Source organism: Dendroctonus ponderosae, unplaced genomic scaffold, assembly GCF_020466585.1.
Source record: "Dendroctonus ponderosae isolate FM_Combo_2020 unplaced genomic scaffold, Dpon_F_20191213v2 Dpon_F_20191213_1, whole genome shotgun sequence".
In the NCBI taxonomy this organism is placed as follows: domain Eukaryota; kingdom Metazoa; phylum Arthropoda; class Insecta; order Coleoptera; family Curculionidae; genus Dendroctonus; species Dendroctonus ponderosae.
In genome coordinates, this window is record NW_026017110.1 from 15,436,585 (window position 1) to 15,454,898 (window position 18,314).

At 33.0% G+C, this 18,314-nt stretch overlaps 1 protein-coding gene across 12 annotated transcripts in view; it reads right to left on the reverse strand.

The window, feature by feature from the left end:
• The window catches only part of LOC109541487 (CUGBP Elav-like family member 4), a 350,630-nt gene that overhangs the window by 62,953 nt on the left and 269,363 nt on the right, over positions 1–18,314 (reverse strand). The window contains exon 2 of one of the 12 annotated variants that reach the window (XM_048661828.1): positions 914–1,045. The exons of the other annotated variants lie outside the window; for them this stretch is intronic. The gene's annotated coding sequence lies outside the window, so the exon portion shown is untranslated. The remainder of the gene's footprint in view (positions 1–913; positions 1,046–18,314) is intronic. 12 annotated transcript variants of the gene reach the window in all.

The following is an 18,314-nucleotide window of genomic DNA, read 5'->3' on the forward strand; positions in this document are numbered from 1 at the left end:
AGAAGAATAACAGCGAAAATTTGTCTCAACTTGAGACTGATATTTAGAAGAACAATCAAACACCAAACAGTGCAATGGAAAAAACAACACAACAGTGAGTGCGAATTAAATTGAGGAGTTGTGAGGAACAACGCGAAGCAGTGAGTAGTGCAACATTTAGTTATAAAGTGTGTTGATGTATGGAAGTGCAGGGTTTTGAGTGCATTTTAATGGATAAATATGGAAAAGCTTAAAACGAAACTTGAAACCGAATCGGCATTGGAAACACATTATTTGTTTTTTCATATGTAAAACATAATCAAGAAGATATTTCTTCGGAGAAAGGTTGTTTCGAAAGTAGCATTTCCCTCATGTCTCGCAGAGCAAAACAATACAGCACGCTATAAAAGCATAAAATCTGGTATTAAATCAGACCATTAGCGAAAACATTTTTAGAAATAACGGTTTTGTATGGACCGTGTATTGATGTGTACCAAAATGGAGCTGCCAGATTATATTCGATTTTGCAAAGAAAAGTTGTGTCGATCATTTTCCTCCCAAAAGCCTTAGATTGAGAACACAAAACAAATCACTTTTTAAATCTTTCAAAGTGTTCTTTAGACGATGATGAAATCTGACCAAACTGGGAAAACCTTTATGCCAATATTTTGTACAACTAATACGTATCAACCACTTCTCTCAAAGAACTACAAACATAAATCTCTTAAAACACCATGTATTATAAGCACCAAATCTAAATACTCTTCCTCATATGCTTTCGTACGAATTCTGTGTCCATTGGAGGTAGTTACTTAGATTTGGTCGGTACCACCAAAGATTTCGTGCGAATAAGACAATACTGAAGGTCAACTAGTCTCTAAACGCACGATAACACTGTCACAAGGTCACAACAAAGGACTGGACTTGGTCTTACTTGACCGGGTTCCAGGCTTTAAGTTCGGATGTTCTTGAGGAGGGGGAGCTAGCTTTTCGGTGCCTTGTTACCCCTTTACCCTTTACTTCTACCAGACGCTTCCGTTTCCTCTTGGTAGCGTCATGGTGCGCTCTGGAATCAGAATATGCCACTGCCATATTTCCACTGGAATCTACTATGTTTACAAATAGGTGCAATGCCATCAAATTTACCAGAACATTATATGTTAAAGCTAAAACCTTTACTTGCTCTCTTCTCCAAAAACTATCCTGAAAATCTTTAAAAATAATCAAGTTGAGGTTATTTTTCACCCAATTTAGATCGAAATCTTTTCAAGATGCATATGCATCAACTGAAAATAATTAACCATATCACGTACTTAAATGTATTATAAGATTTTTTGCGAAGATGGACCCAATGGCAGCGGCGTCTTCAAAAACTTTTCCATCAGCATTAACGATTTTTACCAGTTCCATGAAACCGGTAAAATTTTAATAAATTAATATCCGAAGGAAAAGTTTCACCTGTAAACTTTCATAGATTTATAAAACTACATTAAACTCGCCTAGAACGAAAACAAACAAAATATTTACAATATTCTAAAAGTTTGCACAGTAATGTCTATAACTTTATAATTAATATGCATTATGGGCACCAGAAAGTATCAGTGAGCATTAAAGCGTATATTTTCACCTTTTAAAATCTGCTCAACGAATGGAAAAGTTATGAGTGGAAAGTTGACTGTTGTATTGGTTGAATTGTTTCAAGCCTGCCTGTAAGCCAGCATTAAACTCATTTGAAGCCGATTTCCTAATTAATATTGAATTATTTCTTCTGCACTGGTAAACAGAAATAGCAAAAGATAAGAAGCATATTGTAAGCAGCATTAGGGATAAACTTACTTCGAAGTGCCAAACCTTTGTTCAAGATATTTCTCCAACATCTAAAAGAGTCTTTGTACGAGAAACGATAGAAAATGTTCCAGAAAGCCGTCGTTTGAAGGAGGCGGTCAATGAAAAAGCTGTTCCTTAACATTGTTAATAAAGAGTAGGAACGAAACATACAAGGAACGAAACATACCATCTTAAGAGTAACACTTTAATTTGTCGAAAAATATATTTTTTCAGGCGGTCAACTTTTCATCTTTAGGGCAGCCGTTTTATCACTATTAGAGTAAAACATTTTAAACATCTGGTTTACAACCGGACAACTATTCTAAACAGTTGGCACTGAACACCACAGGTTCATGAAATAATGATGTTTTAAATTTTATTTTTTAGTAGAATTAATGCCAATGCTATTTAGTGCAGTACATTAAACACACTAAYGCAACAATTTAAKGCWAACTAAGCACAAGTCGGATTAAAACCACTTTTGCTTTCAGTGGATTTTTATGTGTCTTACTAATGTCTGTTAGCCTATTTTCATTATTTCCTTGTTGCAATTTTGTCTTTCTAAATTTCACCACATTACTTGCTCCTGTAATTATATTTCGACAATTTTTAATAAATGAAACAAAGACGTAATAGATAATAATCTAAACAATTACCCTAAAGTAAATTTGCATAAAACACACCAAAACCAACTTAGCTTCTCAACACGAATTTAAAAAATACCTCAAGCCCGTAAAGTTTAACAAAGGTTTACTAATTGTGACACAAATTTGGTAAACACTGTTTCTGGTTCCGACAATCTTTCAAATTCACAACTAATTGCAGAATATAGCAGCTCGTATAATTTTTATTGTTAGCTATTTATTTAATTATCCATCATCCATCATTATTCTTTTGTATAGTGTGTGCCTTTTTATTCTAGGCCATTATTAAACTGGCTCCATCCAGACCATATACATAAATCAACACTTTAAGCATATTTAAGTACCAAAAACTTTGCTTAAATTTTAAAACTCCAACCCAAAAAGAACACCGCCTTATGAGCTTCCCCACAGACATCTGCCAGTCAGCACTCCAACTTCCTTGAAGTTTTAAGGAAAGGGATCATTTCCGATATTGTAGGGCCACAGATATGTGAAGTTGTTTAAACGGAATAAAGTTGAATTAGAAGTTAACGGAAGTTGCGAGTTTTGGAAGGGCTGCTTGTAGTGATTAGGGTTACCAGGCTTTATAAGATACTGATAAATCTGCGTTGACAGAAAGTTTTCGAGTTTTTCCACTGGGTGTAAAATTTATTACTTGCGTATATTATTGTGAGCCTATCTTCTTAAGCGACTGTTTGAAAAATAATTTTTCATCTTCAAACCTGATACTTATTCAACTTCCAATAGCTGGCCAATACTGAAGCTGACTCGACAAACACGCCGACTACCCAGTTGGTAGTTGCTAGGAAATTTTATTCGAGTAACCTAGTAACTGATAAGCTTCTCTAATTAAGTAATTGCTATTTCGTATCCCTATAGATTGATTGCCCTTTAGCCTGAAGTTTGAAGGGATTCTCAACTCCCTGGAACTTTGGGGAACTTCAAACTTTGGTAGTAAATACCCGAGAAACGTTTATTAACTGCCATTATACCAGGCGAATCTCCGATGTCTTTTAAGTTGGCTAGTTCCTTTGGTCTTTTTAGAGCATCTCTCGTTTATCGAAGAAATTTGATAAGTTCAACAAACAAGCTGATACTCGAGTAGCTTCTAAAAATTCGGCTTGGTTAAGCGTATTTATTCCTTCGTCTACGAACAAGTATTCGATCAAATGGCAATGTCTCAGTGATTTCTAATCGAAGAAAATTCATGAAACTGCACGATAGAATCGAGTATTCAAGCCGAATTTTTCATTTCGGGAGTTTTTTCAAACCCTTCTCTTTCAATAAAACTGAATGTAATTCAGTGTTGAGTAGTAAAACTGTTTAGTAGTCAATCCTTTTTTAAACATCTACTTTCTTTACCGGGAGTTCGTTCGACATAATCGACTACTAGATTAAATATGTATTAAACTAAAACTGAAGAGGTGAAAGAATAACAGGACCCGACTGGTTTCAAAAAGCTCCAACGTGAAAATATGGTTAAAATGTTAAATATGCATAACATTATTACGATCCAATTAGCATGCAGTAATTAGCTTAAAACTGTTAAAACACAATATCTCGTAAAACCATGCAATGTAACGTGCAATATTGGATAATTAAATATGCATAAAACAGCGAGAACTAAATAAAAACTTAATATAAAATAGCCAGAAACGAGATGGATGGTAAGTTTTATGAATATTTCAATATATTTTAATTTTTTAACCTTTAAGACCCGAAGGTAACATGGAGCGCATACGATTTTTCACAGCTTTAGAAATAATTATTCTGCTTGAACGACTGCTAAAGAGTTTTGTGTAAGAAAGATCGATTACAATTTTATGAGCAATCCATTGCTAAACATCTCCGCAAAAATGAAGCTAAAAACATATTAATCGATAGTGGCTTCCTTCTAAATTCAATAGAAAATTTCAGTAATCCAATAGAATACAACCGAATCTTTCTTTTAAAAACAGCTACCATTTCTTTTACCGAAACTTTATAAAATATAAGAATTCTGTTTAAATATTTAAGACAGTATTGATTATGTATTATTCTATTATGCTTTATACTCGCTTTTATTCCGCTGCCTTTTTTCCCTTGTACCCGTCGAGACGCAGTTATAAATTATTATTTTTCCTTTCGGACATTTTCTCGAAGTAGCTTAGCAGTCATACAAAAGGGATGTTTAGCCCAACATAAGCAGCAACAAGGAGGTCAATGAGACGCTCCAAATTTAATATCGAACCAATTTGCGAAAAGTAAATGTCTCAATTGCGTTTAGCGTCGGTTGAAGTATTGCTTGAAATATTGGAATTTAACTTTTGCAAGTTATTAACAAATTCTGTACTTATAAACTATATGAACATTATCATTTTGGGCTAAGTAACCAACTTGTGTCATTTTACTAACTTTTAACAAAACCTTATAAATAAGGTATAAAACGCGCTTTGTTATTGAGGTAATTTCAGAACCCAAAGTTCATACAAATATGTATAATAAATGCTATTCTTACAGAAACATAATTTAGATATTAAAGCGCATATGGATTAAAAAAGCTTTCCATTAAATTATAAGCTTTACCCTGTATATGTCAGGAGGGACTAAATACAACAAATAAAGCTGGAAATAGTAACGAAATAATAAACAGACAAAAGTATTACAAGTTGAAAAAATGAATACTTTTTGCACCTGTAAATGCAGTAAACTTTTGTATTGAATACAACTTTTGATGAGATATTGAGTAAATATTAACGCAAAATATGTAAAAGATAACTTCAGATTGTCTGGTTAAACGTTCCAAATATCTGATGGTTACTAAGTTCTATCGGGAATCTCCTTAAAATTATTAACATTTTTCCACGTTTCCTCACGTACCTTGGAATTATTGAATAAATGACTATCACTTTTTTAATCATACGTTATAATATAACAATACAAACATATTGCTGAATATTGAACGTAAATACATATGCTACTTAGTAGCATTATTTCCATTTAATATTCATTTATTCCGTTTGTTTTTACGTGACCTATTTGTTAGCTTGTGACATTCCCCAATTTACAAGTGTAACAAAATTATCATCATTTTTTAATACTCAAGATCCAAAGGGATTCTACATAAAAAATATAACGTAAGTGAATGATTTCTTTAAGTGGAAGTTGTACATTTCACCTATATGCTTGTTTTACAGTGTATAAATCGGGTTTTGACGGTTCGTGGGAATTTCATTAGACATTACACGATCCCGGATTAAAATTAATAATTCACTGAAAACATACATCAATAACTTTCTAATGCTTTAAATCATTATTATTCACAATGCGAAACTCTATTTAAACATTAATTAGTTAGCGCTAATTAATTGACCAGGGCATAATAATTTTAATGGGTGATCTAGCTGAAAACTATTTCTGCTATTTACAGTGTAATTAATTAATTTTTAATTATTGTAAGTGATTCGGAATTTATGGTCAGAATTCAAATGGTTAATTTTTTTAATTTGCATGCTAATTTTTCAATTCAGCTTAACTATTTTTTCATTGAACAAGTATAAGGTATTTGTTTTGCGAAGTTTCATACTACATTTATCAATTGATAGAGCTAATAATAGAAAAATGCAGTTAATAATGTGACTAGTTTATTCTAGATTATATCTGTCTCTTTATATTAAAATTTATTTGTGACTCTATTTTACATTTTCACATCATATCTTGATTTGGAAAGCACAATTTTGATAATTCGATTCGTCTTCCGATTATTTTCTCTCCTTGGAAACTTACAGAAGTTATAAATATTAAATAAAACGTTGGCCAAACCTGGATACCTGGTTTTCGACAACACTTTATAATAGTTTAAAGTGTTTTAAAGATATTTTTCAGTCATCCGAACCACTCAACACTTACGAACAAACCAATAAGTTTTTTCTTTTCTACTTTAATCAAATCTTTACTATCATCAAATCTCTTACTATCATCAAATACAATCAGCATGAAATCTTCAAACTTTTCAACCAAATGTTGTTGGGGTTTGACGAAACATTCTTATGCATTCATAAAATTTAACATTTACACGTATTAAAGACCGAAAGTCTCCCCAATACTTCGCTGGGCACCTTGTATGACAACCCCAGTTTTAATACATTATCAGGTATTCCTTAGAATTATTTTGTTGAAACTTGCTGAAAGGCAACAGACAAATAAATTAATAACGGTTAAACAAAAGATAAAAATTCAACACTCCGTAATTTGTCAATGGAGCGACTGCAACTTTCCAAAAGAAAAAAACATGAATATAAACTTAATATTTGATAGAACTCATTGTTTGACCAATTTCAATAAGCTCCATGAAAATTGAAATAATATTTCTTCGGTTGAATATAATAAAATTGTGGCAATTTAACTACATTCAATGGACGGTTTTGTCCGTGAGGGTATCCGGAATGTCAGTGTCTATTATTTATGTGCAAACAGGCGAAATTACTTCAACTAAATTTGCTTTGGGGAGAAAATCAATAATCACGCAGGTTAATGTAAATAACCGGTAAAAGGGGAGAGTCAGATTTTTTGTTGACATGTTAGTGAGGTAAACCTGGCTGTGACAAGTCCTGTTCGAAGTATTGAGTTTGAATATTGCCCATTTAAATAATCTGTTGTGTAACAGCAATATAAAAAAAATCACCGATAATGTTTGCATTTACAATGTTAGTCAGAGTCCTTCTTTTTCTTCGTTTATTCTTGGCACTGAAATACTTTGTCTATTCTTTCGAACTGAACTAGCAGTCGCTGTAAAAAGTCTAGTCCAAGAAAATTCAATAACGGTTTAAATGTAAATTAAAATTGACAATTTAAGTTTCCCGCTTGAACGCTTCAAACGAAGAGCCCTGCCCAAATTTAAAATTCATCATTATCCACAACATCAAAACAAGATTATCTCGAGCCTTTCAAGACACCTAATTTAATTATGCAGAGAAATTGCTGTCTTAGATTCTTGATAAGGGAATGGTGGCTGAAGGGGTTTGATGCTAAATTGAACTGAGGATTTATGCATTATTCCTTGTTCTTCCAGCGTGTTTTTCTGGAATTGTGCTAATTAGTGCTTTTTGTTGAACTTTTTCCTTTCGCTAATTAGGCGAAAGATCGGGATATTTCATTACTAAAAGAATATTAACCTCGGGTTATTGCCGTTTACTGATATTATCAATAACGAAAATTTTAATAGAAATTGTACAAACAAAGAATGCATGAAAAGCACATTACCCCTCATTTTAATCTATTCAGTCCTGCCTTTGATAGCACTTTGGCTATTTTTTCTTTTAGTGTTACCATTATACATAATGATAGCCATTATTGATGATTTATTGTTACACATACGATAATAGCGTGCTTTAATACGTTTGTACGGTCAATGAAATATTTCCAATCGTTCTGTCTATCAAACAACGATATTATATTAAGTGTCCATATAACAAAAGGTTTTTAAAGACAAAAACAAATAATGGTTTATAAGCAAATTTGAACCTAACAATAGCCAGTTGGTTTGGTAATTGGGTTTGATCCAAAATGTGGATTGTATTTACAGCGCATTAGTAGGTATTATTTTTATCAGTCATACTTTTTTATTGACTAATCAATGGTGGACTTAATACGGAATAATTTAACAATTTGAAATAAGCAGAGGAGAAACATCTCCTTTATTATTTTAAGTAACAACTCGCATTCGTTGTCAATATAACGCACATTTGCAACATTTTACCTTTAATTCTATGAATAATAAGAACATGAGAAACTGATATTCCCATTTCGTTGCTTGCCAGTTACTGAACCCTTGTAAAAGCTATAATCCAGATATTCATTACATCGATTCGTTTGCAAAATTTATTGCCCGGATTCCGGATTATTTATGAATGGTTGTTTTTTCACTTGCAGGCAGCTTTTAAGAACAACTGCGTTCGACGAACAAAGGAAAAGCACCGCTAAATAGTAACTATTTTCCTAATACTGCAGAGCTTTTACCAGCTCAGCATATTCCTTTTTTCAGATTATTTGCTTCGTGTGTGTATTATCCCTCAATTTCCGTTGCGCGAGTAACAACATCAGTTTCCACCTACCGTAAATCCAACGTATTTATTTGGCGTAAAGCTTTTGTCGGTCTGTTTTTGTTTGCCCATGCCAAAGTGGATCTGCCACTGACAAAAGCTCTTAATCGGACATGAACCACACATATTTAAATGTCCATTTGCGTCGTGTTATACACTTTTTTCTCGATTATCCAGTTTTCTTTCATTCATTGATCATTGCCAATCGTTAACCAACAATAACAAACTACATACGTTTTTTGAATTTGTGCTTCCAATATTTTGGTAATGTAACTCTCAAAGTATTATTAACACAAAACATTCGTATTATTCGTCTTATCGGAATATATATCGGACATATCGGAAGTCACTATACAAAATATTTCAATTTTAAATCGATTGATTAAAAAAACTTTGATTGAATTTGTTGTAATTTTATAACAAAAATTTTAATTCAATCTGTTGATGATTCAATAGTATTGAATCTGGAACATCAAAAAGTAGAAGTTGACAAGAGTAGAACATAAAAATAAACAGTAGAATATTGCTAATAATTATGGTTACACACCCGTCAGCGGAATGAATTGTTGTTGACGCCAATTTAAAATATTTATCATCTGCTCATTAGAAAGTTTTCAATACATCTTTCCATAGTTTATTATCCTGTTGAAACCCAATACTATTTTTATTGCAGATCTATAGGTTTCTTCATTAAATATAAAATTTACGTGGAATCAAAGTGGAAGTTAACGCAATAGTTGTATCGGCTTTTTCAGACTTATATTCAGTAACTTAATTACTTCGAGCCAACCTTTGACCTGCTTAGATCTTTAAAATTGCGATTTTTTCACAAACACTTTTCCAAACCATAATTTTGGATTCAAAGTAAATAATTTAATACAGTTATTGGGCGAATTATCTTAACTTACACAACACAATTTGCGTTACTGTTTCAAAAGCATTTTGCGTTAAGCTGATTGCTTTTATTGACGATTTAATCAAAATTTTTGTCGTGTTTAGTACTAGAGAGATAAATCAGTTGATTACTTCTCAAACTGCGTGTTTTTCGGAAAAACTTTGGGCCTTCGTTTGCAAGTTGATTTTGTGGGTTTCTATCGACTTTTTTAAATCAAACTTTTAACATTCCTCAACATCAAATTGGTATTTTATTAGCTAGTTAGCCTTTGTTGTTGTCAACCAAAGCAGCTTTTTTGTCAATATTTTCTGAGATTCTGGTTGTGGACATTTGAAACATTGTCTCACGATAGTTTTGTCCCGTAAATTAGTTCAGTGTTAATTTCTTCTACTAGACTGGTTAAATTTTTTTACCCAATGCCGTTTCCTGGTTCACTTCTTAGGATTTTTATGACTGATTTGCTTGTTTCAGTTCTTCCTTTCTTTTTTTTTCTATAATCCTTCTTAAAAATCCACTTGTTATGTGCAATTCTTCAATTTCCGACGACTTAGTTTTTCATTTTTATTTTCGACTTAGTGTTTCGGGACAATTTTCACTTCAACTTGTGCGATCAATCCAGATTCGAATCCAGAAAGTGAAATCTCTAGTACTTTTGTTTTTGGCACAATACAATCTTTATCTTCTGAGTTATTCAGTATTTCAGAAGAAATATACACTATCAAATTAAAAAAACCTTATTCTGGTCAACTCATTACTAGTCAGTTTCGCGAGTTTGCATACTCATCACCTTTTCCTTTCGTATGATCTTGAGCAGTAGTAACCTTCACCATTATACCTACATATGTATTTATTACATTTTATCCTTTAGTCTGGCATCATTCCACTATTCTAAACCCCCAGCATTCCAACTCTGTTTCCATTAGCACTGTGTTATTCGTTTGAATGTGTAGGGGGGACTAAACATATATCTCTTAAGCACACAGTCACAAAAATTTCTGAACTGATTTGTAATGAACGTGATAATTAAGTTTTTGTAGTCAGCTTCGAGTGTTTCCCTTATGGAAGCATGACCATTGTCAATCAATTGTTGAACCACTCTGAAATTCTATGGGTAGTGGCCGGATACCTGGAAAAGCGATTTAACTTCCGCAAAGTTTTTGACCTCTTGTATAATGTCATTACGTTTTAAAATCCAATCCGGACCAACCTTCCCCATCTATATATTTCCAGCTCGGAGTGATCTTGCGACTATTGATTATTTGTTTGCCGTTTGTCTCGCACGCCTCAAACTTTTACAAAAGTTGCCCTGACAAAGAACGACACACCACACATATTATATACGTGTGCCTTAAGAAGAAGTTATAAAAACTTTTCGCCCGAGATTGTTTCCTCGCGTGATCTATGAAACTTTTATAGCGTCTAAGTAAAAAACTCCCCATTCACTTTATAAATTTAAAACGATGAAGAAAGCTTTTTGCCGATTCGCTTATTCGGTGCTCGCGTAAGAACCCCGGATCGGTTTCTCTAATGGAGATAAGGCAACTAGAATCATCGAATTCAATTAGCATTTTTTTTGCACAAAAGGAAACGGCACTGTTAAAGGCGGATATGGATAGCTCTGGATTGCCAGAACAGAAAGATTATTAAAAGTAATTGCCAATAACTTCGAATCCTTGCCGGATTTTTATGCTATATGAGCAGCTTATCCAGTTTGGAAGCTATCATTGTTTACATTTTTTTTAGCCTTTCATCCTATCGAAGAACATTAATAGTGCAAGATTTTACCGATGCAGATAAATTTGGTTTTGATTTTTTTAAATCTAAAATATGAGATCCTTTGGTTTCACGGATGCACTCTAATTACAATGCAGACTAATGAAGAATTCTTTAACAGTCATTATTCAAGAATTTAATAGCCATTGCAACGTCCAATCAGTTTTCATGGTATTTGCAATGTTTTTAATTAGAGCTTTTGCAGGAATTGGTTTAAAGTTGTGTCACATTACAAAGCAACTATGCCCCTTTCAACTGTGCTGTTTCATTATGTGCTTCTTCTACCTATTTCAAGTAGCATTGCAAATACGCAATTAATGTCTTCGATTTAGTGTGATTTTGCTCAGTGAACTGAACAACTAGTATATTTTTTTCAGAGCCTCGTTATATATAATTGGCCTTCAATTAAATTCCAGCCATCCGCTGGGAAGAATTTTTTAGCAACGCCTTATTGAAATTTATCTATTCAAATGTAGTTTTTCTTGGTTTCATTAATAAACCTTTCTCTTATACTGTTTGCCTTTCCCTCTCATCCTCTTTTCTAGTTACATTGTTCTTTGGGTTCAGTCTCAAAATATTTCCTTGCGTATTTTTCCTATCAATTAAAAGTGATGAGGCAAATTTTATTTCCTGTTGACACTCCCTTATTGAACCTCTTTCCTAGTCGATGTTTAGCACAATATTTTGAACGGTGAAGATTTTAATTTGCATAATTATGCAAGAAACTTCTATTCAAAACTACATTCATTCAAATTCCAATAAAGGGATCCCAATACGTGAAACTCTCTCATTATTCCGCTGAAATCCTGTAAACTGCAGGACTACGTGATTCGCAGGATAGAGAGGCAGGCTAAACACACGTAGAGAACACTTAAGTCTGACGACTCATTGCTGCCATGATTTGTGCAAATACCTGCATTCAGTGATTGTCGTTTACATTCCTTGTCTTTAATTAAATGCCAACAACTAGGCTTAGTATTATTAATTAGGGGAAATTCTTGTTTTGTTTGCACTCTTCTACCATTGTCTTATCCCCTTTTATTCATGGATTTTAAGGAAATTTTCAAATTTCAACCTACACATTTTCTTAATACCTATTAGTGGTTTATTTCCCCTTGATTATTCTTTAGAAAACAACAGAATTTCGAGTAATGTTTAGAAATTATACGAAATTTAAAGCCAAAACCTGGCATGGAATGAATGTGGATCAGTTGGAATTTCGATTTATTTTCAATTCCATCAAATGAAATGTGAGGCTAAGCATGTTTTTTATTGAAATCTTTAAATTGCCTGTTTAGAATTGTGTAATTTTTACTAGTGTGCTTTTAATAACAAATTCATCCGAATTTTAAATCTGAATCTAATAGAATATAACATTTGCTTGCTGCGACTTGACTGCCATAAGCCTTTAAAAACACTTGAAGAAAATTTAAACATATCGCTAGCTTTTACATAATTTGGCTTGTAGTGCGAAACAAATCTTTTGATAGTTGGTCAATATAGTTATAATTTTAACAGACCAATTTTTAATTAAGCATCAAACCGTGAAAACTCAGAAAAATATTAACGTTTTCTCAGCAGTTACTACAACAATCGCCGTATCGTTGAAAACAATCTAAAAGTTCCATCCCTTAACTTCTTTTCATTCAGCTGTTTGGTTGAGCTCTTGGCGTTGAAAAAGCTCAACTCGAATTCGTCGAGAGTTTTCAGGAAAAACAGCGGCATACTTGTGACATACACGCCTGTTTTATATGAGCCACAGCGCTTCATATTGCTTTTGACTTTATTAAGTGAGGGTTTTGGCCCTAATTAGGTTTTTAAAGGGACCGCTTTCGAGAAAGTGACTTTGCTAAATGTGATAAATGTCTTTATCGTCTTCGAGTTTTTTGCGGGAATACTGGTTGAGCATAAATATGGGGATTAGAGCGATATAATATACTGTAGAACGTAGACGGCTTCATAATTTAATGGTTGCAGAAAAAGATGCAATTGTTTTTTGGTCTGATAAAAACGAAACTGATACTCATTTGGAATCTATTGCATAAAAGAATAAAAGAATATGATCTCTTAATTTTCACCTTTGAGGTCACCTGAAAATTGTAGTTGATTTCAATACTGTTGAAAATGTTGGGAAAAATGTGATTGCAACTAATTAAATTGTGGTTTCCTGGAAAACGATTCTTTTGTCCGTGTGAAACCACGTACCTCTCTCAGTTCAACCTTCTTCAAGCTAGCTATAAATGATTTATCTGTCTTTCTCATACTCATGTTTACTGTTAAAAGTATGAGCATTAATTGTAATGACCGAAATTTTATACTTTTTACCAACGTTCTATGAAACCAAACGAAGAGGTTGAGATTTTCCCATTTTCCCAGAGAAACTGGGAAAATGTGTGTTTATCATGGAATGCAATATTTAATTAGTATAAAACCCTAATGCGCATTTCATTCCCATTAGAAAGACGACGGAATTAAATTAATCAATAGCTCACAGTAAACATTAGGACCTCATTCAGTATTTCACCACGTATTTCCCTTTATCCGAACGTTTGCAAAGAGGAACACTGGCGTAAGCGTTTAAATAATAAATGCATTTCGGGAATTATTCAAGAAGCCTTTTAAACCAATTTACGTAATTTAGATTTCCTTTTACTAAATTTTATCTATCTGAAGACATATAAATAATTGAGGAAATAAGCACGTGCTGAAGAGGAAACGTGGGAATCCGGCCTTATTTATTATTTAGCCAAATGACCGAGCAACAACACCTGAAGGTTCCTTTGCGCCTCTTATTTCTTAGGAGTGTTTCATTTTGCATATTTCGTGTCGAGGGGATAATTCTGGTGTTTGTTTAAGGAGCCCCGGCTCCTGTTACGGTTTTAATCCAAATTACATCGGGTCCCTGGGGCACAGTAGAAACTCCAAAGGAAAATAATCCTAGAATATGGATTTTCTTTTGTAATTTAATAAGGGAGGAGGATATACTGCGTTATTTCCTCTTTGCCATAAATAAAGTATGTTTTCCAAGTAAACAAAAATGTCGAACAGCAACACCAGCTTTAAGCACCGGATTGGGGTGTGGGTGTTGTTTTTAATTAATTTTCTTAAGAGTACATTCCTTCTATCCCAAAATTAAAAACGCCCGGTCTAGTTGGAATTTAAGCGGATTCCTTATAAAACTTTTAATTTGAAAAGTTACACTGCAGTTGAATATAAAAATATAAATGCCCAGTTTGACATATTACTTTCACCAAACTTCTTTGGCGAATTACAATGACAAATTATTTCTTAGTCGTTAAAATTATATACTATTCATCATTCCAGCATAAATTTTTGTTTGTTTGATGTCTATCAATTAGAGAATAATTAATATTGCTATTGCTGCCTGCCTCAATTTGTTCGCTTGCTTCAAAGTTCAATACAAAACCCAATTAGACTTCCTTTAATTTCAACAGTTTAGAATGCAGCTTTATTTGACCTGTAAAGTGTAGAAATTTTGCAAAAGATCAACATCTCCATTTAAAGTTAAGTAAGTGCATGTTTTGGGTTTTACCATTTTCGTTATTTGCATTTGAAAATGGCTTACAATTACAGTGCTTTTATCCTTCATTACTTCCTTGGGGATCTAAAAGAAAGCCCATCGCACGATTTAATTAGTTTAAAAAATCAGGTCAAGTGTTACTTTAAGGCCCTTAAATGGCCCAACTTCACTTAATTAAGCTCTTCCCAGTATTTGCTATACATTAATGTTTGCTTAATGTGTTATGACAATGTTTTAACCTTAGGGAAAAAGAAACATTATGTTTTCTAAATGCTTTTAAATTAAATGAGGCAACTAAGCTTGAATTAATTTTAGTGTTTAAAGCGTGCTTTCAAACTGGAAGTCGGCAAACATTGATAAAAAAGAAACCAACGTTAACTAATTTTTGGTGAAAAGGTGTGTGCATGTTTAAAGGCAAATCTTTTCGAATCGGCAAACATTAATCCCGATCTATAGTCTTTGAAAGTCAACAAGTATAATTTTTAGCCGGATTTTTGTGCATATTTCTGAAATTATCTGGTGAGATTTTGTAAAAAATATTTCTTACTAGACTTTTAATCAACATTTTGAATTTTGCTGCCAGAACATAAATCAAGCGACTTTTGCAAGATTGGCAAGCACATCGAATTATTTCCTATCTGTTGTCTGTAATTATTTTCACCTTTATCGTGAAATATACAAAGCGCATATACCATTTTTGTTTTGGTTTAGCACGCATTTATTGCTACAGACTTATTGGAGCTTTTACATTATTAAAAAGTTTTTTGGAATATTTCACAATTTAATTTTAATTTTTAAAATGTTTTTGCTTAGATTCGATACTACTCTCATTCAACTTTGTGATTAACGGATGAGTTACATATATTTTTTTTAAATTGGCCGTCATGCTCTTCAGACCTAATTTCACTATATTTTGGTTTAAGAAGTAATTTTTGTTTTAGACAAGGTTACTGTCTGAAATCTTAAAAATTCATTGCGACAAACGGTAACTTAAATGCATTCGAAATAAGCAAACATTTTGGCAAAATTTGTAGTAATATAGTAACGGTATCTTTGATCCGCCACCAATGGAGTTTATTTGATAATTTTTTTCCGGAAATTTAATAATTTTGAAATACATTATTTTAGGGTATAACATGTCAAAGATACAGTTGTAAATAACTTGTTTATCATTCTTTATTATTCATTATCATACTTACTATTCTTCGGGCTCAGCAAACTCTTGTGCAAATTTTCAAACTATTTAACACTCGGCATAATAATAAGGTAGTAGTCGATGGAAATCATACCATACATGCACTAAAGAAACGTATAATCACCCTCGTGTATTAAGAGCTACTTTACATGCTGGTTCTCACATATTATCAGAAAACAAACGTTGACCTGGCAAAGGAAATGTTGACACAACGGGCTGTATCTTGTAAAAAGAATGACTAATTTTGGCATAATTGGTTACCGAAGGTGAAAAAGTTGAGTTAACGTTTTCTAAAAGTTGGCGATAAACGCCCCGATTTAAATTACCATGCTCTCCGTTAGATGGGAATATTCCCCAGGGTAGTGATTGACAACGGCTTATCAGAAAGTTGGGGTAGTTTTTGTCATATAGAATCGAGGGTGCTCACTAGAACGTAAAAATGAACTTTCAAAGAATAAATGTATGCGCAAGAAGATTGGAAATGTGAGTGACTTTTCTGACAGTTACTTTGAGAGCAGATACAATCTAAATAATGATGTGTGCCAATATTCGGCTACCTTGAAATCTCCAGCTTGAAAGCTGCGAAAATAAAGAGGCATATTCATATCTCTTCAAGTGACCCATCTTGATAAGATTTTTTTGCTTACAACTGCTAGTAAATAAATAAAATGTTATTTTTGATGAACTCTATTGCGTGACTAACTGACCAATGTCCTAAGTGTTGGTTTTGTTTTTCATTACCATCTATAATTAGGCGAATGGCATGTCCTCAGTCATACCGGAATTAAATATTTATCAGCCAATGTTTCTCATATTGATTAAAACCCGTTCCGTCGAAAAACGTGGGGAAAAAGGGGAACGAATCCCTATGAACAAAGCCTTTAAGATAGGCGAACTCTTTATTTAAAATAAAACAATCAACTTCCTAAACGGGAGTTCCCGTGAATCGCTCGCCCTAAGAGAATTGAATATCTCGGATGAGGTTCATTTCTTGTAGTAAATTGCCGACATTTACTTAAACTTAGGTATTTCAGCGACTACTGTTACTGACTGATGTTTCTCTTTGTGTTTCAGTTCTATGTTTTATACAGTTTTCTTCTACTCTGGCTTGATAACCTATGTGAGGGCCAACGATTCCTATTGCACTTAGAGAAACTTTCTTTTAATTTTATCTGATTCAACCAAGAATTATTATCTTCACTTTTAAGCAACTCAGATCGGTCGGTGAAAATCGTTTTTACAAGACCGCGGATTTTTTTCAAGTGCTAATTTCCACCGCTTCTTCATCAATCAACTGAACTGATCATCTTTCTATTAGTTTTCATTAAAATAATCTTATCTTAGCTGATTAACAGCCAGTATTTATATAAAAAATATTTTACGGTTTTTAATGCCATCATTTCGTATAAAGGGCGACGAAGAGAACGATCCATGTATGAGGATCTCGAAACCGTTAGACATACGAAGTTGGTTAAATTACGAAAAACAGCTCAATACATTTTTTGAATAAATACACATTGTTACAACTAAATTAAAATCCTGAAATAAAGCAGCTTAATAGGTCAAATTTCAGACGTCTAACTTTGAGAACCGCAACAAATCATACTATAATACATCGTTGAATTACTAATACGTTACGTATTTTTCTTCGGACCTTATAAAAAAACAGAAGTTGATGGTGGTTTGAAAGAAACGAAACTGTAGAGCTCGAAAAGGTGCACTGAGAAAGTATTTTTTGATATGATTTAAAATAATTTTAACAATGAATTAAAACGAAAATCTGTAAAATCACTTTTTCTGAAATATCTCAAAAATTGAAAGAAAAACTTGTTTGGTGAAATCGCCATGTATATGACCCCCTGATGCAACTTTCTCGTAACTCAATCGACTTCGTATATCTTACGGTTTCGGAGATCCCATGCATCCTTATCTTGGACACCCTGTATATGCTCGAATTCCAAGTTTCCAGCTTAGGCAATTTTGACAAACATGCAGATTAAACTACCTACACATTGAAAATGCGAAGAAGTCCAGCGAACCAGCACGAAGTTATTTGTTTTTATGGCACAAGTTGCAAAAAATATAGTTGTTCTATTGCAAAAAAAACCTACAACAGTCGTTATCCAGTCTACCAGATAAAATTGCCGGGAAAGAAGATACCGAGCCTTACTATACCTAGTCCAAGTCACATTAATTAGTTTATTTGCATTGCGTATATGCTTTCAAAAGTCGCTCACTAATTTCGGATTCTACTTGTAGGCATTTCTCCTACAAGTAGAATTGCAATGTGTGTATATGCACGTAAACCCAACATTATTGTTGAAATAAAAATATTCTAAAATTATTACTCATTTCGAGCAGTAGTTATCCTTGGAACAAG